This window comes from Ranitomeya imitator, chromosome 1 (assembly GCF_032444005.1).
Source record: "Ranitomeya imitator isolate aRanImi1 chromosome 1, aRanImi1.pri, whole genome shotgun sequence".
NCBI lineage: Eukaryota > Metazoa > Chordata > Amphibia > Anura > Dendrobatidae > Ranitomeya > Ranitomeya imitator.
The window spans coordinates 768739980-768765164 of NC_091282.1; the positions used below are offsets into that span (position 1 = coordinate 768739980).

General features: G+C 40.8%; 1 pseudogene; it reads left to right on the plus strand.

Moving 5' to 3' along the window:
• Positions 1–1476: 1476 nt before the first annotated feature.
• LOC138644792 (tetraspanin-7-like) lies at positions 1477–24490 on the plus strand (annotated as a pseudogene).
• Positions 24491–25185: the final 695 nt, after the last annotated feature.

Here is a 25185-nt window from a genome sequence, read left to right on the forward strand (position 1 = left end):
AGTGGCTGCAGAATAGCTTAAATTATTGTTATTTATATTAGCTATATGTTCTGAAATTCTCTTCTTAATTTTTCTTGTAGTATAACCTATGTAACGAATATTGCATGCTTGGCACTCTATACAATATATAACATGGTCAGAATCACAATTAATAAATTATTTTATTTTATAAATAATGTTGCGATTGGAAGAAAAAGTAGTTCTTTTATTGTCTGCAAATTGTCAGACATTACATCTGGTACCGGAGCATTTCTAAAATGCTGTTTTATTCATGGTGTGGTGGGAAGAAATTTACATATTTACAGAGGATAATATGTGGATGATATCTTGCTAATTTGGCAGGGTGATGTAACTTATTTTTCTAATTTCATATCTTACTTGAATAATAACAAATGTAACTTGTGTTTTACTTGCGGTATTCCATCAAATGAGGTCCCCTTTCTAGACGTGCTTCTCACAGGCAGCAACATAACACACAGGGTTAATACCTCTCTTTACAGAAAAAAACAATTCTTGGTAACACAATCCTGATGTCTTCAAGCGCACATCCCCGACACACCATTCATGCTATTCCTAGGGGGGAGCTCACTAGAGCAGAATCTGCTCCAGCGAGGAAAGTTTTCACAAGGAGAGCAGTGCTATCACCAACAGGCTGCTTGACAGGGGATAAAAAAAACCCAACATTTAACACACATTCAGAAATGTTGCCAAAATCCCACGTGCTGATTTATTATATTCTGATAACACAAATCTACGGTAAATGACATTTCTGAAAAAAATGTTACGTTTTCCACCACTTATAGTAGTCAGTACAATAAAATTAGGCAGATAATACGCAAATATCTCCCTGTAGTCAATGGGGGTGCATTATGCAATATAGAGTCTGCCTATGGGGAGTGCATTATACTACATAGAGTCTTATGGGGAGTGCATTATACAATATAGAATCTGCCAATGGGGTGCATTATAATATAGTTTGCATATGAAGAGTAATTTAAAGAGTCTGTCTATGGGGGTGCATTATACAATATAGAGTCTGCCTATGGAGGGTGCATTATACTATATAGAGTATGCCTAAGGGGGTGCATTATACATTGTGCATTATAGAGGCTTTTAGGGAGTGCATTATACAGTAAAAAGTCTGACTATGGGGTGCATTATATAATATAGAATATGCCTATGGGGTGCATTATACTATGTAGAGTCTGCCTATGGTGGTGCATGATACAAGATAGTCTGCCTAGGGAGGGTGCTTTATGCAATATAGAGCCTGCCTAAGGGGGTGCATTATACTATATAGAGTCGGCCTATGGAAAGTGCTTTATACTATATAGAGTCTACAGTACCTATGGAGAGTACATTGTACTATAGAGGGCTATGGGGGTGCATTATATTACATAGAGTCTGCCCATGGGGGCTGCGGCAGGAGGGGCCGAGAGCAGCAACAGTAACACACGGCGGCCGGATCACAGTAGCATGGCCTGAAGGAGAATGGAGACCAAGCCAGTCATAATGTGTCTGAAGACACTGCTCATCATCTACTCCTTCGTCTTCTGGATTACCGGTGTCATCCTACTAGCGGTGGGAGTGTTAAATATTAATTATTCTTATTTTTATTCTGTACTGAGCACATGGTTTCTTGCTGACACTATCAAAAGCTATTTCTGTGTATGTAGCTCAGACTATACGTTAACTCCATATACAGAAGACACGTGATCTGTAGAAACCATATATAAACGTCTCTTAGGAGGGGGTGGGGGGCTTTTTGTCACGTGGGACGGTCACCTCCCTTCCTTCACCATCATTCTCCATGGACATGAGACAAGACACGAGGAACAACAGCTGTTAGCTACTCCATGCCATGATGACTTCAGACTTTCACACAGACAGATGACTTCTACCATTCAGGACCCTGGAAAGATGAGTAACAGGAGAAGCGCTGATATCTACACATGGACACTCTGTTTGTAATTGTTTCATCTACCTTTTATGTTTTTGCTGCGATGATGGATAACTCAATAAACCACTATACTTTCGTCAGAATATCATGACATTTTTCTTTTAAGAATAACGCACCTGGTTAAGTCTTGATTAGATATTTTTGCTCAATAACGATTTTTAACATTTGGCCTAGCCAGCCAGTTTTGATTTTTTGTGCTATTTTTGCGTGAATTTCCTTCTTCTTGCACACGGGGGAAGACAGAAGAGTTCCACTAGATTGTGCAAGTATTCAGGAATTCCACTTCAAAACTTCAAGTCACAAAGAACTCATACAAGAACCTACGAATTACGAAGACTTTAACAGGTGTCAGACGGATTGACAGCAAGCACTGGTAGTGCTGAAGATAGATGTGCTAAAAATAGCCGTGCTGAAGTCCGGAGCCCAGCGTTGTAAAAGCAAAGGGACTACAAGCTGAGATTTCAAGGTAAGACAAATGGATTTGATAAATTCATATGCTAAATCAAGTCAGATAGAATTTGTAAGTTTGTACGGATCTAGCTTAGAAATATTTTGGTCTAATTTATTTTCAGAATGCAGAACCGCGAATTTGAATTTAGATTCTAAGCTAATGTTTAGGAAAAAAGAAAAAGAGCAATTGAAAAATATCTTACATATGGTTTATGTATTTAACGAGTTTGTGACAGAGAAGTCCAAAAAAGACAGTGTAGAAAGAATTTCTAAGGAAACGAATGATGTTCCCAAGATTGACTGTAATGAGAAGAGTGAGAAAGATGTGACGCACGTATCTGTGATGACGATGACCACCCAAAGTGACATTGACTTTGTGACACAAGATGAAAAACAAGATGGAGGAAGTGAAGGAGACATGACAATTGACAAAGATGATCTACGAGGGACAGATGTACAAGGGCCACTAAAAATAGACGACTCAGAGGCCCAACTCCAACTTAAATCTAGGAAAATCCTGCTAAAATTATGCAAAATCATTCCTGCATATGATGACAAAATCCATGTGTGCAGAAATTCAGAGATATTTGAGAGTTTTGCTGATAAGTTTGATTTGACTAATGTGCAGAAAAATAATTTGTTTAAAATTTGGCTTCCGGTAATCTTCTCCAGAAGACTCTCACTAAAAATGCAGACTGATGAGTTCCACGGAAAGATGACTGATGTAGAAAGATTAAGAATTTTGATTTTCTGTGGATTGAAAGAAAATTATCCAGATCTTGATATTCTTCTAAAATTGAAGATTGGCCGGGAAGAATGTACGTTTACTTTTATGGCCATTTTTGAAAGGATTTATAAATTGGTCTGTACGAATTTGAATCAACAATCCATGATAAATTGTTTTGTAAACAAGTTTAAATTCTTAAATCCTGTATCTCGTGCAATTGCTACACAGAAAAATTCTTTATACGAATGCGCCCAATCCCTTGATTTTTCTAGAAAACACGAGAATCTTGAAAGGAAAACACATTTTACTAAGTTTTTGAAACCAGTCAGAATTCAATCTTATCAAAAGCCAAAATCAAAATCTTCAAATCTGATCCAAAATCAAATCTATGAAGTACGAAGAAAATTACATATTTGTTACAAACCGTATGAAAAGATTCAGGAGTCTATTAAAGAAATTTCTCTGAAAGATTTAAAATCTGAAGGCTCAGATCTGTCTCTAAAGATGGCGGAAACTGACAGACGGAAGCAGGTGAGTATCCCAGGGGGAGCTCAGCTGAACACTCCATTATCACAGCAGCTCTTCAAAGAGTCCATAGGGTTAAAACTGACCTTACTAAATTTAGCATTTCAGCAGATTATCGACAAAGAGCTAAATTTTGGGATAGGGATTGTCTAAAAATTAATTATATTATATGATGAGTTATACAATGTATTATTTATTAATGTAATTATTCTATTTCAATATAATTCTGCAGTTACATATATTAATATAATATACAGTAAATACTGTAGCATATTTGTATAAGTAGAGATTATATTAACTGCATTTTTATATATATAGCGAAATAATTAAAATATACTCCAGTAAAAAATATTTAGAATTACAATTAAATACATTTATTAAGTATATACATATGTATAAGATATCTAAATTATTTTGTTTTGAAATAAATATGAAAATAACCTTTATCTTTTATTTTCCCTTAGAATTTTACTTTCAAAGCGAGGATTGAACAAAAAAAATACCTGTTTCATGAATTTATGTCTTATTCACACAGGAAGTTATATTAACTGCATGATTTTTATATATTTAACACTTAAAAATAAATAATATATCTAACAACCTAAAAATGTGTGTACTACATGTAAATTTTCTTTCTGTAATAATCTAAAACGTGTTTTTTTTTTCCTGCCACTGCATGGTGTGACATATGTGAGTTAAGGAATATCATATAGCCTTGTTTTTTAATTTTAGGAATTTTCCTCAGCCTTACATTCAAAGGGTTTCAGTTACAGGCTTGTTCCAGGATTAGCTGTGAAACATTCAACTCGGGTTTCTTGTAAATGGAGGAGTCCTTTCTATAGGTTAAAACATAGTGTTAGATAATATTTGGGGAATATTCAAAGGAATATTAGAATACTAAATTTAATAGATTACAATGCACATTGATTGATAATTAGGATACAATATTTTGGGTTAATATACATGTTTTTTATTCTTTGTATGTGAAATGTATTGTGAACGTCTATGTGAGTCACATGTGACAGGTGAGAGAACACATGAGCAGCTGCTGAGTGAATTTGACATGAGATGTGATGTAAGAGTGACCAGAGCGTGGTATGTGGTATGTGGAATGTGGAATGTGTATGCACAGTTTGACTGAGGCCTCATGATTTATGGTATGTCAGAAAAAAAAACCAACAACTGTGTGTTTAAAAAAAAATAATAATAATAGGATTCAGTTAAATTATTAGAATATTAAGATATATTTAAATATTATTATGCAACATATATTTCTTTGGTGATTATTATTTAATAAGTACAATAATACATCAATATGATTTTTCTAGAAAACCTACATTTAGAATAATTTTTCCAAATTATAATTTTATGATATTCAGTGTTTTTTTTTATAGTTACATAGATGAGTACACATCTTCAAACAAATATATGGCACAAGTTGATATGACAGTTATAAAAATAATGATTTTTCACTTGGGTTTTTACAAATTAATTTTTTCATAAAATAATATTTTTTGATATTAAGGGGGAAATGTGTTTTTGATCCTGATCACATCATCACATTTCATCAATACCTCTTCTTCACACATTTTAATAAAGAAGAAATATTAATAAGGTATTATTGGGTACAATAACAATAAATATTATAAATATCATTTTTTTCTCTAATGAAGGGTATTATATGCAAAGCTGCATAATTTCAATATTTTGGTGATCCAAGGTTATGACAACATCTACATGAGGAAAATATTAAGGGAATGTGTTACTGAGACATAACCTCAGCATTTGTCATCAACATATAAAGGCCTTATTCTTATTTTTATTTTTTATTCTCATTTTTATTTTTCTATTTTTCATTTTTATTTTTTTATCTCAAGAAAAAATCTATATTTCATAAAGTAATGTCTAATACAAGAATATTGCTTGATCAAATATAGTGATCATATGGTTTCATTATATAAGAAATGTTTCAATTTTGAGTTAAATACAACAATTCTTTCACTCATTCATTCATTCATATATATATTCTTATTTTGGTTCATGGCTATACATACTTACATATTATTGGTCTACTGAACATAAATTAATAAAGTTTTAATACTAAATATCAGCACTTGTTACATAAAAGACATACTGACATCTATGGGTTCAAAAAGAAATTACACCTATGACATAAAAATGTCCAATCACATGAAGAATATGGTAAATAATATATCATTTATTATTATTATTTTATTTTCCAAATATAAATTCCATTTTAATATCATTTAATAATTATATGGATATTATTGATTGCTATGGTACGCTGTGATATTATAAGTTAGGGAAATTACCAGATTTGGTATAGAATAGGGAATGAAGACTTCAATCAAGATACCGGAGATACGTTAATAAAGACTTTTCATTTTTCTAAATTCAATTGATTCTTAAAAGTTGCAAGAAGAAAAGCCGTTATCCAGAAGTTCCACAAGGTAACAATGCTCTGATTTCTGAGTAATAGACTGTGTCAAATACAATACATGTCACCACTGACAACAACTACAGCATCCATCACTGACAACTGAGTACAGTATCAAAGATGAACTGTGTTATTACGTTCTTATCACGATCCAGTGGTTTCCTATCACCTATAAGACTTCCATGAAAGCTGGTGAACACTCAGGTAATAACCCTGACATGTGTCCTGTGCACTAAGGACTGGTTATGGTGCTATGTTTGGCAAGGAAGAGTCAATGTAACCCTTGCTGTGCTGACCAAAGACGTCACACCTGTCCCAAGACCAGTGCGGACGATATGAGGATTCCAGATGATTTCCAAGGCGAGCCAATGTAAGTCCAGGTTTCTAAAGGTGACACTGCACAGATATTAAAGCTACATTTCATCTATGGACTTTGTTTTCTTATCAACATTTGAATTTATGGACTTTGATTGACACATGACACACGGTCTCTACATATCTACATGCTATCATCTATTGCAAAAGACATATTAAAGATTGTTTGAAAGAACCAAGAAGAAGAACCAAGATGAAGACCAGATGACATCAGATGACATCACACCTGAGATGCTTCAAGTAGATATAGGGAAGTATAATATATATTTTATATGAATATTAGTCACGGCTTACCATAACATGAATTACCATAACATGAATTACCATAACATGAATTTACATATCATTATATTATTAAGAACATAAAACAATATTATTATTAATAATATTATTTATTACATCATTTTGCCAAAGAAGAAAGAAGATTTTATTAATATTTTAATTTGAGGGTTCCAATCAATGTCTGTCACCCTCAAAAGGGGGAATTGTTAAATATTAATTATTCTTATTTTTATTCTGTACTGAGCACATGGTTTCTTGCTGACACTATCAAAAGCTATTTCTGTGTATGTAGCTCAGAGTATACGTTAACTCCATATACAGAAGACACGTGATCTGTAGAAACCATATATAAACGTCTCTTAGGAGGGGGTGGGGGGCTTTTTGTCACGTGGGACGGTCACCTCCCTTCCTTCACCATCATTCTCCATGGACATGAGACAAGACACGAGGAACAACAGCTGTTAGCTACTCCATGCCATGATGACTTCAGACTTTCACACAGACAGATGACTTCTACCATTCAGGACCCTGGAAAGATGAGTAACAGGAGAAGCGCTGATATCTACACATGGACACTCTGTTTGTAATTGTTTCATCTACCTTTTATGTTTTTGCTGCGATGATGGATAACTCAATAAACCACTATACTTTCGTCAGAATATCATGACATTTTTCTTTTAAGAATAACGCACCTGGTTAAGTCTTGATTAGATATTTTTGCTCAATAACGATTTTTAACAGGGAGTGTGTGGAAAACTTACATTAGGAACATATATCTCTCATCGCTGAAAACTCCACCAATACTCCCTATCTCCTCATCGGAACTGGAACTACAATCATTGTCTTCGGACTCTTTGGCTGCTTTGCCACTTCCCGTGGTAGCCCATTGATGCTGAAACTGTATGCAATGTTTTTATCCTATGGGGAATGCATTATACTATATAGAGTATGCCTATGGGGGGTGCATTATACCAATGAGTCTGCCTATGGGGGGTGCATTATACTAATGAGTCTGCTTATGAGGGGATGCATTATTCAATATAGAGCCTGCCTATGGGGAGTGCATTATACAATATAGAGTCTGCCAATGGGGGTGCATTATGTTATAGAGTCTGCCTATTGTGGCGTGCATTTTACGGTATAGAATCTGCCTATGAGGGGTGCATTATACAATATAGAGCCTGCCTATGGGGAGGCATTATGCAATATAGAGTCTGCCTATGGAGAGTGCATTATACTACAGTTATATGAAAAAGTTTGGGCACCCCTATTAATCTTAAGCTTATGTTTTATGAAAATTGTTTTTTTTTTTGCAACAGCTATTTCAGTTTCATATATCTAATAATTGTTGGACACAGTAATGTTTCTGCCTTGAAATGAGGTTTGTTGTACTAACAGAAAATGTGCATTCTGCATTCAAACAAAATTTGACAGGTGCATAAGTATGGGCACCCTTATCATTTTCTTGTTTTAAATACTCCTACCTACTTTTTACTGACTTACTAAAGCACTTTTTTTAGTTTTCTAACCTCATTGAGCTTTGATCTTCATAGCCAGGTGTATGCAATCATGAGAAAAGCTACTTAAAGTGGCCACTTGCAAGTTGTTCTCCTGTTTGAATCTCCTCTGAAGAGTGGCATCATGGGCTCCTCAAAACAACTGTCTAATGATCTGAAAACAAAGATTATTCAACATAGTTGTTCAGGGGAAGGATACAAAAAGCTGTCTCAGAGATTTAACCTGTCAATTTCCACCGTGAGGAACATAGTAAGGAAATGGAAGAACACAGGTACAGTTCTTGTTAAGGCCAGACGTGGCAGGCCAAGAAAAACATCAGAAAGGCAGAGAAGAATGGTGAGATCAGTCAAGGACAATCCTCAGACCACCTCCAGAGAGCTGCAGCATCAACTTGCTGCAGATGGTGTCACTGTGCATCGGTCAACTATACAACGCACTTTGCACAAGGAGAAGCTGTATGGGAGAGTGATGCGAAAGAAGCCATTTCTGCAAGCACGCCACAGAGTCGGCTGAGTTATGCAAAAGCACATTTGGAGAAGCCAATTTCTTTTTGGAAGTAGGTCCTGTGGACTGATGATTGAGTTGTTTGGTCATACATAATGGCGTTATGCATGGCGGCCAAAAACACAGCATTCCAAGAAAAACACTGGCTACCCACAGTAAAATTTGGTGGAGGTTCTATCATGCTTTGGGGCTGTGTGGCCAAAGCTGGCACCTGGAATCTTGCTAAAGTTGAGGGACGCATGGATGTCTCTCAGTATCAGCAGATTCTTGACAATAATGTTCATGAATCAGTGACAAAGTTGAAGTTACGCAGGGGATGGATCTTTGAGCAAGACAATGATCCAAAACACCGCTCCAAATCTACTCAGGCATTCATGCAGAGGAACAATTACACTGTTCTGGAATGGCCATCCCAGTCCCCAGACCTGAATATCATTGAACATCTGTGGGATCATTTGAAGAAGGCTGTCCATGCTCGGCGACCATCAAACTTAACTGAACTGGAATTGTTTTGTAAAGAGTCAGTAAAGAATGGTCAAAAATACCTTCATCCAGGATCCAGGAACTCATTAAAAGCTACAGGAAGCGACTAGAGGGTGTTATTTTTGCAAAAGGAGGATCTACTAAATATTAATGTCTCTTTTCTTGTGAGGTGCCCATACTTATGCACCTGTCAAATTTTGTTTGAATGCAGATTGCACATTTTCTGTTAGTACAATAAACCTCATTTCAAGGCAGAAACATTACTGTGTTCAACAGTTATTAGATATATGAAACTGAAATAGCTGTTGCAAAAAAAAACTATTTTTATAAAACATTATGCTTAAGATTAATAGGGGTGCCCAAACTTTTTCATATAACTGTATATAGCGTCTGCCTATGGGGGTGCATTATGCTATATAGAGGCCTATGGGGAGTGGATTATACAGTATAGAGTTTGCTTAAGGGGTGCATTATACAATATAGAATCTGCCTATGGGGGTGCATTATACTAATGAGTCTGCCTATGGGGGTGCATTATAATAATGAGTCTGCCTATGAGGGTATATTATGCTAATGAGTCTGCCTATTAGGGGGCGCATTATACAATATAAAGTCTACCTATGGGGGTGCATTATATTATATAGAGTCGGCCTATGGAAAGTTCTTTATACTATACTAGCTAAAGAGCCTGGCATTGTCTGGGCATAGTAACTAACTGCCGTCCCACTCTGTCCCTCTGCAGCCCTGCTCTCCAGTCACCGTCCCACTCTCTCCCTCCGCAGCCCCTGTCTCCACTGGCCATCCTGCTCTCTCCCTCAGCAGCCCAACTCTCCACTTGTGCCCCTCTCTCTCCCTTAACAGTCCTGCTGTCCACCCACCATCATGCTCTCCCTCCACAGCCCCGCTCTCCGTGCGCCGTCCTGCTCTATCCCTCCGCAGCCCCGCTTTCCATCCGTATCTCGCTCTCCCTCCACAGCCCCGCTCTCTCCCTCCACAGGCCTGCTTTCTCCCTCCACAGCCCCGCTCTCCACACACTGTCCCGCTCTATCCCTACGCAGCCCCGCTGTCCACCCACCATCATGCTTTCACTCCACAACTCCGCTCTCTCCCTCCACAGCCCCGCTCTCTCCCTCCACAACCCCACTCTCCACGCGCTGTCCCGCTCTATCCCTCTGCAGCCCCGCTCTCTCCCTCGTAGCTCAGCTCTCCACCCGCATTCTCCACTTAGCCTCTGCAACCCCGCTCTCCAGACACCAGTGGGCGGGGCTATGTGGAGTGGCATGGCTGGATACATACACACTCACACACATACACTCAGTTTTATATATATATATATATATATATATATATATATATATATATATACAGTACAGACCAAAAGTTTGGACACACCATCTCATTTAAAGATTCTTTTGTATTTTCATGACTATGAAAATTTTTAATTCACACTGAAGGCAACAAAACTATGAATTAACACATGTGGAACTATATACTTAACAAAAAAGCGTGAAACAACTGAACATATGTCTTTTATTCTAGGTTCTTCAAAGTAGCCTCCTTTTGCTTTGATGACTGCTTTGCACACTCTTGGCATTCTCTTGATGAGCTCAAGAGGTAGTCACCAGAAATGGTCTTCCAACAATCTTGAAGGAGTTCCCAGAGATGCTTAGCACTTGTTGGCCCTTTTGCCTTCACTCTGCAGTTCAGGTCTGGTGATTGTGGAGGCCAGGTCATCAGGCGTAACATAGTAACATAGTTAGTAAGGCCGAAAAAAGACATTTGTCCATCCAGTTCAGCCTATATTCCATCATAATAAATACCCAGATCTACGTCCTTCTACAGAACGTAGCACCCCATCACTCTTCTTCTTGGTCAAATAGCCCTTACACAGCCTGGAGGTGTGTTTGGGGGTATTGTCCTGTTGAAAAATAGATGGTCCAACTAAAGGCAAACCGGATGGAATAACATGCCGCTGCAAGATGCTGTGGTAGCCATGCTGGTTCAGTATGCCTTCAATTTTGAATAAATCCCCAACAGTGTCATCAGCAAAGCACCCCCACACCATCACACCACCTCCGCCAGCTTCACGGTGGGAACCAGGCATGTAGACTCCATCCGTTCACCTTTTCTGTGTCGCCCAAAGACACGGTGGTTGGAAACAAAGATCTAAAATTTGGACTCATCAGATCAAAGCACAGATTTCCACTGGTCTAATGTCCATTCCTTGTGTTCTTTAGCCCAAACAAGTCTTTTCTGCTTGTTGCCTGTCCTTAGCAGTGGTTTCCTAACAGCTATTTTACCATGAAGGCCTGCTGCACAAAGTCTCCTCTTAACAGTTGTTGTAGAGATGTGTCTGCTGCTAGAACTCTGTCTGGCATTGACCTGGTCTCTAATCTGAGCTGCTGTTAACCTGCGATTTCTGAGGCTGCTGACTCGGATAAACTTATCCTCAGAAGCAGAGGTGACTCTTGGTCTTCCTTTCCAGGGGTGGTCCTTATGTGAGCCAGTTTCTTTGTAGCGCTTGATGGTTTTTGCAACTGCACTTGGGGACACTTTCAAAGTTTTCCCAATTTTTTGGACTGACTGACCTTTATTTCTTAAAGTAATGATAGCTACTCGTTTTTCTTTTCTTAAGTGCTTTTTTCTTGCCATAATACAAATTCTAACAGTCTATTCAGTAGGACTATCAGCTGTGTAGCCACCAGACTTCTGCACAACACAACTGATGATCCCAACCCCATTTCTAAGGCAAGAAATCCCACTTATTAAACCTGTGTGGAGACCAGACTGAACCAAAGAATCCATCTTGTCTTCCTCCTGAGAAATCTGCTTCTAAACAGCAAACTTGACATTTCCTTTTATGGAAGTAATCACGCGCGCATTCCTTCTTGTTATCATAGTCCTTCACCCACATACCAGATATTGTAACATTTCACTAGTATAGACTTGTTTTGTAAGAGATTGTGAAATATGAGCGCATGTGCGCATGTCTGTAAATGCCTAACTATTTACTATATAAAGAAGGGACAGCACCCAGTGAGGCAGGCGTGCTCCGGGGCTACCCCTGTTTATGACCACACAACCTTTGTGCTGCGTGTCATTTACTTGGATCCCTACATCCAGGAAGCCAGGGACGGAAAAGGACTCAACATTTCTTGGCGCCCGAACAGGGACCCGAGGCGAGAGTATCTGCTCGAGATTCACCTGCGGATACGGACAATGGAGATCTGGGATAATGGACGGCAAATGAACTGAAAATCCTGGCCAGGTAAGAGACATTATTAGTTCTCTTTTATCTGCCCTGTATTATCCGAAAGATCTCTACGAGCCGTGTCACGCTGGGTTAGTCTAGTAGTGAGTAGATACCTATAAAACTCGGGTTACCATATTGTATAGATTTATGAGTCCTGTCCCTGGCAGTGTGTGAACAGTGTGAAGGTTGTGGCATGTTATGAAAGAAGGATAAAAGTACGTAAAACAATAAGCCGAAATTGTTAGGACAAGTCTTATTAGTGAAGTCAGCCTAACTGGGTCATGTGGTTGCGTCCTTTCGGGGAGACCTCCGCCCATGCTTGACTCTCTTTAAGAACTTGTTTCTTCATTTCTGGATAAGAGTTTGATAGAATGAGCCCAGGACACGGGTCCATGAGCCTGGGACAAGTATGATAACAGAGACGGAAAGTTTGGTGATCTGTTTGGTGTTGCTGATCCTGTTTGCGTGCATTGTAGGAATCAAGTTTATTCTGCACATTAGAAAGAACGGAGCAGATCAGCCCTTCAATATTTTAGCTCCCTAGGAAGAAGGCAACGAGACATCACTCCAGAGAGGTGGTTGTCCAAACGTCACCTAGGATAAGTGTAGCTATTATTGAAAAGAAAAATGGGAAATAAACAGACAAAAACCGTCTTAGGACAAGTAGAAGCAAAAGATATCATACAGGAAAGATGTGGAAGGACAGTCAGAAGGCAGATCAGAAGGGTAAGAAAAAATTGGGAATTTCAGAAGCACTTATGTTTAGCACTGAATGGGAAAGACTGAGTAAAGAACGAGGTGGAATTATCAGGGATAATGGGTGGGAAGAAATCATACACTGTATGATAAAGGTCTCAAAAACAGCTAAAGAGGAGAATTGGAAGTATGATCCAGACACTTCCAAATGGAGTATGGGTACGAGAAAATGTTGTGCTACGACTCATTCAGTTCCTCCTCCTTATCTAGATCCGAATGTTCAACCATTTGTACCTTCAGGAGGTACAGAGGAAGGGAAACCCATACCAAATTTATATCCTGGGTTAAGCGGGGTGGAAGGATGGGTATGCCAAAATTGTGGCCAGCAGAATCCGGATTGGAGAACTGAGTGTTCCGCCTGTGGGGCCCCTAAAGGCCATCAGTTATTAGCACCTGTTAGGATAATAACAAAGGGAGTGAGAGAAGCTGATCCCGAGAATCCTAATCAAAGAATTACTAGGCAAATTGAAACACAGCAGTATTTTCCATGGACACCAGCTGAGGGTATGTCTCTTCTTATGAATGCACCAGATCCAACTCGATACCCAAATAGATTTGCTAGTTATATAGAGCAAATAATTCGCACACATAATGGTTCATGGATGGATGGAATGGAATTATGTAGGCTAAAAATGCCATCGGGAATGTTTCAGGAGCTGATTGTAGCAACACAGGCTCAAAGACCAGCAGGAGAAAATGTAAGAGCACCTTTTGTGATAGAGTCAGGAAACCGGTTTGTAGAGGCTCTAAATCAGTTCATGCAAGGAAAACAGAGGGAGAGAGGATCCACAGGCATAGTTATGCAGAAAGCAGGTCAATCCATAGAGGAGTATTCCCGGGAGCTGGAAGATAGCTTTAGGGATGAGGGATTAAATATTGCTGATCCAGGAGTCCTCCGGCTCTATACTAAACAATTGATTGAGGGACTTGAACCAGGCATTAAGGAAAGATTCAAGTCAGCTACGCCAGATTGGAGAACTCTAGAACAACCACAGATAGTGAAACAAAGATGTATGGGCATTGCTATGGATTTAAGAGAAAAGAAAAAACCTGTCAGAATAGCGCAAGCAAACACAACAGGTGGAAGGGCAAGACATAATTTTCCCTGTCATTACTGCAAGAAACCAGGACATTTCCAGAGAGAATGTAGAAAGAAGCAGGCAGACATAAAATCAGGAAAATTTGTACCAAAGAATAAGCCCTCAGACACCCAACAGACATCCATAGTGGATGGTCCCATACCAGACTCAGATTGACTCAATGTGTTACAAACTTCCCTACCAGCTAGAAGACCTATAATACAGGTGAATGTGGGGGGAAGAGAGATTCCATTTTTGATAGATACAGGTGCAACTTCCTCAATTTTGAATCAAGATTTTCTTCCGAACCCAGAAGATGTTTCACAGCAAACAACTTTGGCTGAGGGTTATGATGGGGTAATTCGAACACTGCCATATACTGTGCCCCTAGAGGTCTCATTAGGACCTAAATGTTTTGCATCCAGATTTTTGTATGCCAGAGGTGCCCCGACATGTTTGTTGGGAACTGATGTCCTAAAGAAATTAGAAGCTAACATAAATTTTAGGGAAGATGGCACAGTTATGCTGACTATCCCTGATGATGCAGAAATATTAGAACAATATGTCAGAATTCAGGCTTTTGAGGATTATACTGAATAAAAAGAGTACACCACAGATCTAGACCTCTCAACGGTCCCAGAAACACTGTGGGCACAGGGTGACACTGATGTGGGATTATTGCATATCTCTCCTGTAAAACTATCTGTGCAACCAGGAACTGTTCTCCCACAGCTCAGACAATACCCTGTGAGTGCCCAGCAGGAACTAGCGATTACGAAACAGATAGAGGGATATAGAGGGAAAGGGGTTTTGGTAGAGATACAATCACCTGCTAACACTCCTCTGTATCCAGTCAAGAAGAGAACTCTTGATAAGGGTTCTATGCCCAAATATCGTATGGTACATGATCTAAGAGAAATAAACAAAGTTCTAGATCCAATCACCCCAGTTGTACCCAATCCTCATACGTTACTATCACAGATACCAGCCAGTTCTCAAGTGTTTACTGTAATAGATCTTTCAAATGCATTTTTCTCGGTTCCTTTACACCAAGACAGTTGGCATTTGTTTGCATTTACATTTAAGGGCAAACAGTTGGCGTGGACACGCCTTCCACAGGGAATGATACACTCCCCTACTCTTTATTCAAATGCCCTACAAACAGTCCTCCAGAGGTTTGAACCCGAACCACAGGTAGTAATTTTGCAGTATGTGGATGACCTACTACTTTGCTGCCCAGATCTAGAAACTGCAGAAAGGTCCACTGTGAGTTTATTATGTTTTCTAGAAAAAGAAGGGTGTAAAGTGAATAGACAAAAGCTACAAGTTTGTCAGACCAAAGTGGTCTTTCTAGGTCATTGCATTTCTCAAGGTAAAAAGCATCTTACACCTCAAAGAACTGAAGCAATAAGACAGATGAATGAGCCTAGAAATCATAAACAGCTACGAGCATTTTTAGGAATAGTGTCTCATTGTAGACAATGGATTATACATGCCAGTCAACTAATGCAACCACTGTATGACTGTGTAAAAAGTGAACCTTACATGTTGACAAAAGAAGGTCAGATTTCGTTCCAACAATTAAAAGATGCCCTTGTTTCAGCTCCAGCGTTAGGGCTACCAGACTACACCAAACCATTTCAGCTTATGGCTGCAGAAGTTGATTCCCATGCTACAGGAGTTCTTACCCAGAAGCATGCAGGGAAACAAAGACCAATTGCATATCTTTCAGCAAGGTTAGATCCCGTAGCTAGAGCAGCGCCAACCTGTGTACGTGTAGTTGTTGCTGTCTCACTATTGTTGGACAAAGCATCAGAAATTGTCCTAGAGCATCCACTCACAGTTCAAACTACACATGATGTTTATGGGATATTAAACCAGGTCCAACCAAAACACATTTCCATGGCCAGACATTTGCTAGGCTTCAGACTCTCAATTTAGCTACACTGCTACCTCTCGAGTCTGAAGGGGGGAATAAGGACACTGATCCATACGCAAATTTTTTCCCTACAGACACACATGATTGTACAGAGCTCATTTTACAAGAAACGGTAGGCTTACCCAATGTATCCGAAACACCACTTCAAAATCCAGATTTAGAGCTGTTTATAGATGGTAGTAGATTTGCAGATGACACAGGTAAGTTCCATACAGGGTATGCAGTTGTGTCAGAATCTGAAACTCTCAAAGCAGAACCGCTTCCACCGAAACAATCTGCACAAGAAGCAGAACTAACAGCATTGATTGAAGCTCTAAAAATAGCTGAGAATCAGACAGCTAATATATACACTGATTCTAGGTATGCACATGGTATTGTGTTTGATTTTGGAGTAATCTGGAGAGCTAGAGGTTACATGACAGCGTCAGGACAACCTGTAAAACATGCTTCTCTGATCAAACAGATCTTAGAGGCTGCACAAGAAACAAAAGAAGTAGCAGTAATCAAGGTAGCTGCACATGTGAGACTCGACACTAGGGAATCTAGGGGAAATGATAGGGCTGATAAAGCAGCCAAAGCAGCAGCAGTCAAACCCTTACAACAGGTCCATACTGTAAACCTCACAGAAAATACTGAAGATAGACTGAGACAAGCACAGGAAGATGCAGGAGAAGAGGAGAGGGACAGGTGGAAAAAGGAAGGGGCAGAAGAACAAGAGGGAATTTGGAAGAAAGATGGACTAATATGTCTACCTAGAGCCTGGTACCCGATTGTAGTTGGTGGATTGCACCACCCTACGCATGTGTCTGCAAATGCAATGACACTACTGGCAAAGCAAGTCTGGTTGGCTCCAGGTTTTGGCAACTACGCAAGAGACTATTGTGCTGCATGCGCTATATGCCTGACACATAATCCCGGACAGACAGCAAAGACCCCTATGAAGCACCATGTCCGACCTCTCTACCCGTTTCAACGGTTGCAGATAGACTTTATCCAGCTGCCAAAGAGTAATGGGTATGAGTATGTGTTGGTGTGTGTGGACATGTTCTCGGGGTGGCCAGAGGCCTATCCAGTTCGGAAGGCTTCAGCTAAAAACACTGCTGTAAAGCTAGTTGCCGAACTGGTGCCCCGTTATGGTCTCCCTGAAGTGATCGAGTCAGATAGGGGTACTCATTTCACTGGAGAAATATTTCAAAATGTACTGAAAATGTTGGGTGTTGAAAGTCAGTTACACACTCCGTATCATCCTCAAAGTTCTGGTAAGGTGGAACGCATGAATGGAACTTTAAAATTAAAAATACAGAAAGCCATGGCTGAAACAGGAAAAGCCTTGGACAGAATGCCTTCCACTGGCCCTTTACTCAATACGCAATACCCCAAGGGGTAAGACTAAACTGTCTCCATATGAAATTTTGTTTGGCAGGACTGCCAATTTAGGATGTTATTTTCCACAGCAACTTGTGTTAAATATTGAGTCATTGACTTCTTATGTGCAAAATCTTCAGAAACAATTAACTAAGGTGCATGCACAAGTTTTTGCTTCCCTTCCAGATCCTGACAACACTGAAGGAAGTCACAAGTTGGAACCAGGTGATCAAGTCTATGTAAAAAGACACACCAGAAAGGCTCTTGAACCAAGATTTGACGGACCCTTCCAAGTCCTATTGACAACACCTACATCAGTCAAGCTTGAAGGAAAGGCATCATGGATACATGCAAGTCATTGCAAAAAAGCAGTATAAGACTCATGATATTGATGTTAATAATGTTAACCTCAACGGAGGCATGGGAAAGACTGAATTCTCTAGCCCCTTTTAACAATAGATTCGTGCAACATCATAGAAAATTAGTGCATGACTTGTTAAATAATACGCAACCCCTGGCAGATTGTTGGATCTGTACCCATTCACCAGTATCAGCCACAAGTATACCTTTTCTAGCAGTTCCCGTGTCAGCTGAAGAGATATTCAGCTTTGTGGGATCTGCCTGAGGGTACATTTTGGATATGCGGAGAAGGAGCATATAAATGGCTTCCCGTAGGTATAAAGGGTACTTGTACATTAGGACGCCTAGCCCCGGCTACTTTCATAATTTCAAATAAACAAGTGAATATGCAAGCCGTGCCCAAGCACACACTGTATAAAAGAGCTGCGGATAACTCACCACGTCCCTCGGGGAGGCCGCATATAGTACAAATGGGAATTCCCAACAAAATTGCTAGTACCATTTTTATTTATCCTATGTTAACACAAATGTGGGATAAATTAGTTAGAGCCACGGATTATCTAGATGATCAGATTTGGGATATATTGGACATATTAAATACTAGTATAGCTGTACAGAATCAGCTTATAATAGTCACTAACCAACATACCCTGGTATTGGATTACCTAACTGCCTCACAAGGGGGTATGTGTCAAATCATCGGACCCACCTGCTGTCATTATATAGACCCTAATAGTACTATGAGTATGATATTTAAATTAAAAGACGTACAACGACTCAGGGATCAGTATGACAAAGACAATGACCAAAATAAGGATAGCTGGTGGTCAGATACCTTTTCTTTTCTTAACCCGGCCAATTGGTTCAGAGGGATCGGTGGGTGGGTTACCGGAATTATGCAAAGCCTAATACATATAGTTATTGTTATTGTAATTATATATGTATTGTTCAAGGTTGTACTCAAGGGTATCTCGGTATGCACAAATAAATTTTGTGTAATTGATACGAGAATATAAAGTTTTTTATATGTTATCCGATCGTCATATTAATCCTTGTCATTTTTTTTTTATGCTTGAATTTGTAATGTTTTAGTATACTGCCGTATAAAGAAGAGAATGCACAGACTTCATGCAAGAATTTATGATAGATTATAAAAGAATATGTCAAAGGGGGGAATTGTGGAGACCAGACTGAACCAAAGAATCCATCTTGTCTTCCTCCTGAGAAATCTGCTTCTAAACAGCAAACTTGACATTTCCTTTTATGGAAGTAATCACGCGCGCATTCCTTCTTGTTATCATAGTCCTTCACCCACATACCAGATATTGTAACATTTCACTAGTATAGACTTGTTTTGTAAGAGATTGTGAAATATGAGCGCATGTGCGCATGTCTGTAAATGCCTAACTTTTTACTATATAAAGAAGGGACAGCACCCAGTGAGGCAGGCGTGCTCCGGGGCTACCCCTGTTTATGACCACACAACCTTTGTGCTGCGTGTCATTTACTTGGATCCCTACATCCAGGAAGCCAGGGACGGAAAAGGACTCAACACCTGACAGGGCACACCTGTGAAGTGAAAACCATTTCCGGTGACTACCTCTTGAAGCTCATCAAGAGAATGCCAAAAGTGTGCAAAGCAGTCATCGAAGCAAAAGGTGGCTACTTTGAAGAACCTAGAATATAAGACATATTTTCAGTTGTTTCACACTTTTTCGTTAAGTATATAATTCCACATGTGTTTATTCATTGTTTTGATGCCTTCAGTGTGAATTTACAATTTTCATAATCATCAAAATACAGAAAAAAATTTAAATGAGAAAGTGTGTCCAAACTTTTGGTCTGTACTGTATATATACAGTGGGGCAAAAAAGTATTTAGTCAGTCAGCAATAGTGCAAGTTCCACCACTTAAAAAGATGAGAGGCGTCTGTAATTTACATCATAGGTAGACCTCAACTATGGGAGACAAACTGAGTATAAAAAATCCAGAAAATCACATTGTCTGTTTTTTTAACAATTTATTTGCATATTATGGTGGAAAATAAGTATTTGGTCAGAAACAAACAATCAAGATTTCTGTCTCTCACAGACCTGTAACTTCTTCTTTAAGAGTCTCCTCTTTCCTCCACTCATTACCTGTAGTAATGGCACCTGTTTAAACTTGTTATCAGTATAAAAAGACACCTGTGCACACCCTCAAACAGTCTGACTCCAAACGCCACTATGGTGAAGACCAAAGAGCTGTCAAAGGACACCAGAAACAAAATTGTAGCCCTGCACCAGGCTGGGAAGACTGAATCTGCAATAGCCAACCAGCTTGGAGTGAAGAAATCAACAGTGGGAGCAATAATTAGAAAATGGAAGACATACAAGACCACTGATAATCTCCCTCGATCTGGGGCTCCACGCAAAATCCCACCCTGTGGGGTCAGAATGATCACAAGAACGGTGAGCAAAAATCCCAGAACCACGCGGGGGGACCTAGTGAATGAACTGCAGAGAGCTGGGACCAATGTAACAAGGCCTACCATAAGTAACACACTACGCCACCATTGATTCAGATCCTGCAGTGCCAGACGTGTCCCACTGCTTAAGCCAGTACATGTCCGGGCCCGTCTGAAGTTTGCTAGAGAGCATTTGGATGATCCAGAGGAGTTTTGGGAGAATGTCCTATGGTCTGATGAAACCAAACTGGAACTGTTTGGTAGAAACACAACTTGTCGTGTTTGGAGGAAAAAGAATACTGAGTTGCATCTATCAAACACCATACCTACTGTAAAGCATGGTGATGGAAACATCATGCTTTGGGGCTGTTTCTCTGCAAAGGGGCCAGGACGACTGATCCGGGTACATGAAAGAATGAATGGGGCCATGTATCGTGAGATTTTGAGTGCAAACCTCCTTCCATCAGCAAGGGCATTGAAGATGAAACGTGGCTGGGTCTTTCAACATGACAATGATTCAAAGCACACCACCAGGGCAACGAAGGAGTGGATTCATAAGAAGCATTTCAAGGTCCTGGAGTGGCCTAGCCAGTCTGCAGATCTCAACCCTATAGAAAACCTTTGGAGGGAGTTGAAAGTCCGTGTTGCCAAGCGAAAAGCCAAAAACATCACTGCTCTAGAGGATATCTGCATGGAGGAATGGGCCAACATACCAACAACAGTGTGTGGCAACCTTGTGAAGACTTACAGAAAACGTTTGACCTCTGTCATTGCCAACAAAGGATATATTACAAAGTATTGAGATGAAATTTTGTTTCTGACCAAATACTTATTTTCCACCATAATATGCAAATAAATTGTTAAAAAAACAGACAATCTGATTTTCTGGATTTTTTTTTTCTCAGTTTGTCTCCCATAGTTGAGGTCTACCTATGATATAAATTACAGACGCCTCTCATCTTTTTAAGTGGTGGAACTTGCACTATTGCTGACTGACTAAATACTTTTTTGCCCCACTGTATATATATATATATATATATATATATATATATATATATATATATATAGTGTAGGGGTTTCACTCACTCAGGTGCGACGGCTGACACTCAGGAGGCACGTTCCTTTAAAAGTTCACAGGGTTTATTGCTCCATAAACCACAGCAAAATAACAGAAAGCAAATAGCCTTTAGCTCAGGAAAAGAATAACAAGTGTCCAGTCCTTCAGGCTCAGTCCTGGAGCCTTAACACACTCTGGAGGGTTTCACCTCCACACATATACTTCCTGTGTTAAACATTAACCTTTCTTTTATAGGACTAACCACACCCAGGAACCCATCACATGATTAGACATGTGGTTATGAGATCACCACAGGTCCTGAAACACACATAGATAGGCAGGGTTATGTTACAGCGACAAGCCACCTATGTGACACATATCTCCCGTCAACTATACAACCTTTAGCCACGCTACATAACTCCCCCCTCTGCCTAAAGCGTGGGGCTTGGCACTTTCTACCACTAGACAAGGAATTCTTGATAGGGCATCAGCATTACCGTGCAGCTTCCTGGCCCTATGTTCCACATGGAAATTGAAGTCCTGCAGGGCTAAGAACCAACGGGTGACCCTAGCATTTCTACCCTTCGTTTCCCTCATCCATCTAAGTGGGGCATGGTCGGATATGAGTCTAAATTTACGTCCCAGCAGATAGTACCGTAACGTGTCTACCGCCCACTTTATGGCCAAACACTCCTTCTCTACGACTGAGTAATTCTTTTCAGTCTCCTACTCAGATAGAGAACAGGACGCTCCTCTCCATGTAGCTCTTGGGAAAGGACTGCTCCTACCCCAACATCTGAGGCATCTGTTTGAAGAATAAACTCTTTCTTAAAATTTGGGGCCATCAGAACGGGTTGCTTACACAGAGCCTCTTTCATTTCTTGGAAGGCTGACTCTGTCTCTTCGGACCATTTAACCATTACTGATTTCGTCCCCTTTAGCAGATCAGTCAGAGGCGCAGCCACCGTGGCGAAGTTTGGGATGAACCTCCTGTAATATCCCACGATCCCCAGAAAGGCTTTAACTTGCTTTTTGGAGAGTGGCTTTGGCCATGTTTGAATTGCCTCCACTTTACTGATTTGGAGTTTTATTTCTCCACGACCCACTATATAGCCTAGGTACTTAGCTTCTTCCTTACCCAAGGCACACTTCTTCGGGTTTATTGTAAACCCCGCCTCTCTTAGAGCATCAAGCACCGCTTCGACTTTTTCAAGATGACTCTCCCAGTCCGGGCTAAAGATGACGATATCATCCAGGTACGCAGCAGCGTATGGCTTATGGGGTGCAAGGACTCTATCCATAGCCCTCTGGAAGGTCGCCGGAGCTCCCTGTAGGCCAAACAGCATCCGGACATACTGGAAGCATCCATCTGGTGTAGAAAACGCCGTCTTCTCCTTGGCTTGCTGTGCCATGGGGATTTGCCAATACCCCTTCGTCAAATCCAAGGTGGTTATATACCTGGCGTGCCCTAACCTTTCGATGAGTTCATCAACGCGAGGCATGGGATACACGTCGAACTTGGAGACCTCTTTCAACTTCCGATAGTGGTTACAAAACCTCCACTCCCCATCAGGTTTTGGGACCAGGACAATTGGGCTCGACCAACCGCTCTTGGATTCCTCAATGACTCCAAGCTTCAACATACGCTCCACCTCCTTGGAGATTACTTCTCGACGGGCCTCAGGAATTCGGTAGGGCTTCACGTTCACCCGCACATGTGGCTCTGTCAGGACCTCATGCTCTATGACCTTCGTGTATCCTGGCAACTCTGAAAACAGGTCCCTGTTCTTCTGGAGTAACTCCCGGCACTGCTGTTTCTGGGCCTTCGATAGCGTCTCTGCTATTGTAACCCATCCAACCTCACCTTCTGGGTTGCTTAGCAAAGATGGAGCTACTGCCGGCTCTCTATCTTGCCATGGCTTGATGAGGTTGACATGGTAGACTTGAATTGGTTTCCGTCTTCCTGGTTGGTGAATTTTATAGTTTACCTCACCAAGCTTCTCGACGACCTCATATGGCCCCTGCCATTTGGCCAAGAACTTGCTCTCCACCGTCGGAACTAACACAAGAACTCGGTCTCCCGGATTGAACTGCCTAACTCTTGCAGACCGGTTGTAGACCCTGGCCTGAGCTTGGCCTGAGCCTGGCCTGAGCTTGACCCTGTGCCTGGAGGAGGTGTTCTTTCACGATAGGCATCACCTTTGCAATCCTCTGCTGCATCAGGGCCACATGCTCAATGACGCTTCTGTGGAGCGTGACTTCGGCTTCCCAGGTTTCCTTGGCTATATCCAGGAGTTCTCGCGGATGTCGGCCATATAGAAGCTCAAATGGTGATAACCCTGTGGGGGCCTGTGGAACTTCACGAATGGAAAACATCAGATAGGGTAAGAGACAGTCCCAGTCTCTACCGTCTTTCTCTATAGCTTTTCTCAGCATGCTCTTCAGTGTCTTGTTAAATCTCTCAACAAGGCCATCTGACTGGGGATGGTACACCGAGGTCCTCAACTGGGAGATTTTCAGGACTTTGCATAACTCCCTCATCACCTTGCTCATGAAAGGTGTCCCCTGGTCAGTCAGGATCTCCTTCGGCAGACCTGTCCGGGAAAACACATGGACCAACTCGCGGGCTATACTTTTCGAGGAAGAATTTCTCAAGGGAATTGCCTCATGATAGCGTGTGGCATAGTCCAGGATGACTAATATATACTGATGGCCCCGGGCTGATTTAACTAAGGGACCGACCAAGTCCATGGCAATTCTCTCGAACGGCACCTCAATAATGGGCAATGGCACAAGGGGGCTCCGGAAATGAGGAGTGGGAGCAGTTAGCTGACATGTAGGGCAGGACCTGCAATAGTTCACTATTTCCCGGTGACACCCAGGCCAATAGAACCTCTACACAACCCATTCCTGCATTTTTTTCCACCCCTAGGTGTCCACCCAAGATGTGTGAATGGGCCATGTCCAACACCTTCCGTCTATATGGACCCGGCACTACCAACTGCTCTACCTACTACTCCCTTATTTTTGTGACCCGGTACAACAACTCCCCACTCATCAGAAAATAGGGAAATCTTGTGTCTGCCCCTGGCTCCTGTACAACCCCAATAATAGCTGTGACATTATTAAAGGCTTCCCTCAGAGTGGGGTCCCTATGTTGGGCAGTCCCAAAATTTTCACCGGTTACCTCTAACTCCAGAATGTCAGATGCAGGGGACACTTCCTCCTCATCCCCAAGCAGAACACAAAAAGGAAACCTGTCTGTCTCTGGGTGTGGCAACACCTTTTTAGGGTTAATTGGTTCCCTACTCTTGCTTGGGAGCTCAGAACCTTTTCCCCACAAATCCCAAAACAAACAGAAATCCCAGCCAATAATTATAGGGTGCAACAAGTCCCGAACGACGCAGACTACATGGGACTCAGTACCACATGCCGTTTCAATGTCCACCCTGGCCATAGGGTAGTCCTTTGCATCACCATGTATGCATCGCACACTGACTTTCTTTCCCGGGAGCAGGTGGAGAGGAAAAGTGACCCTCACCAGTGTCACTAAGCTCCCTGAGTCTAACAGCGCCGTTACTGCTCGACCGTTCACCTTTACGGGACACGCTTGAGGCCCCGCGTTGGGTGGAGATTTCATACTGCAGG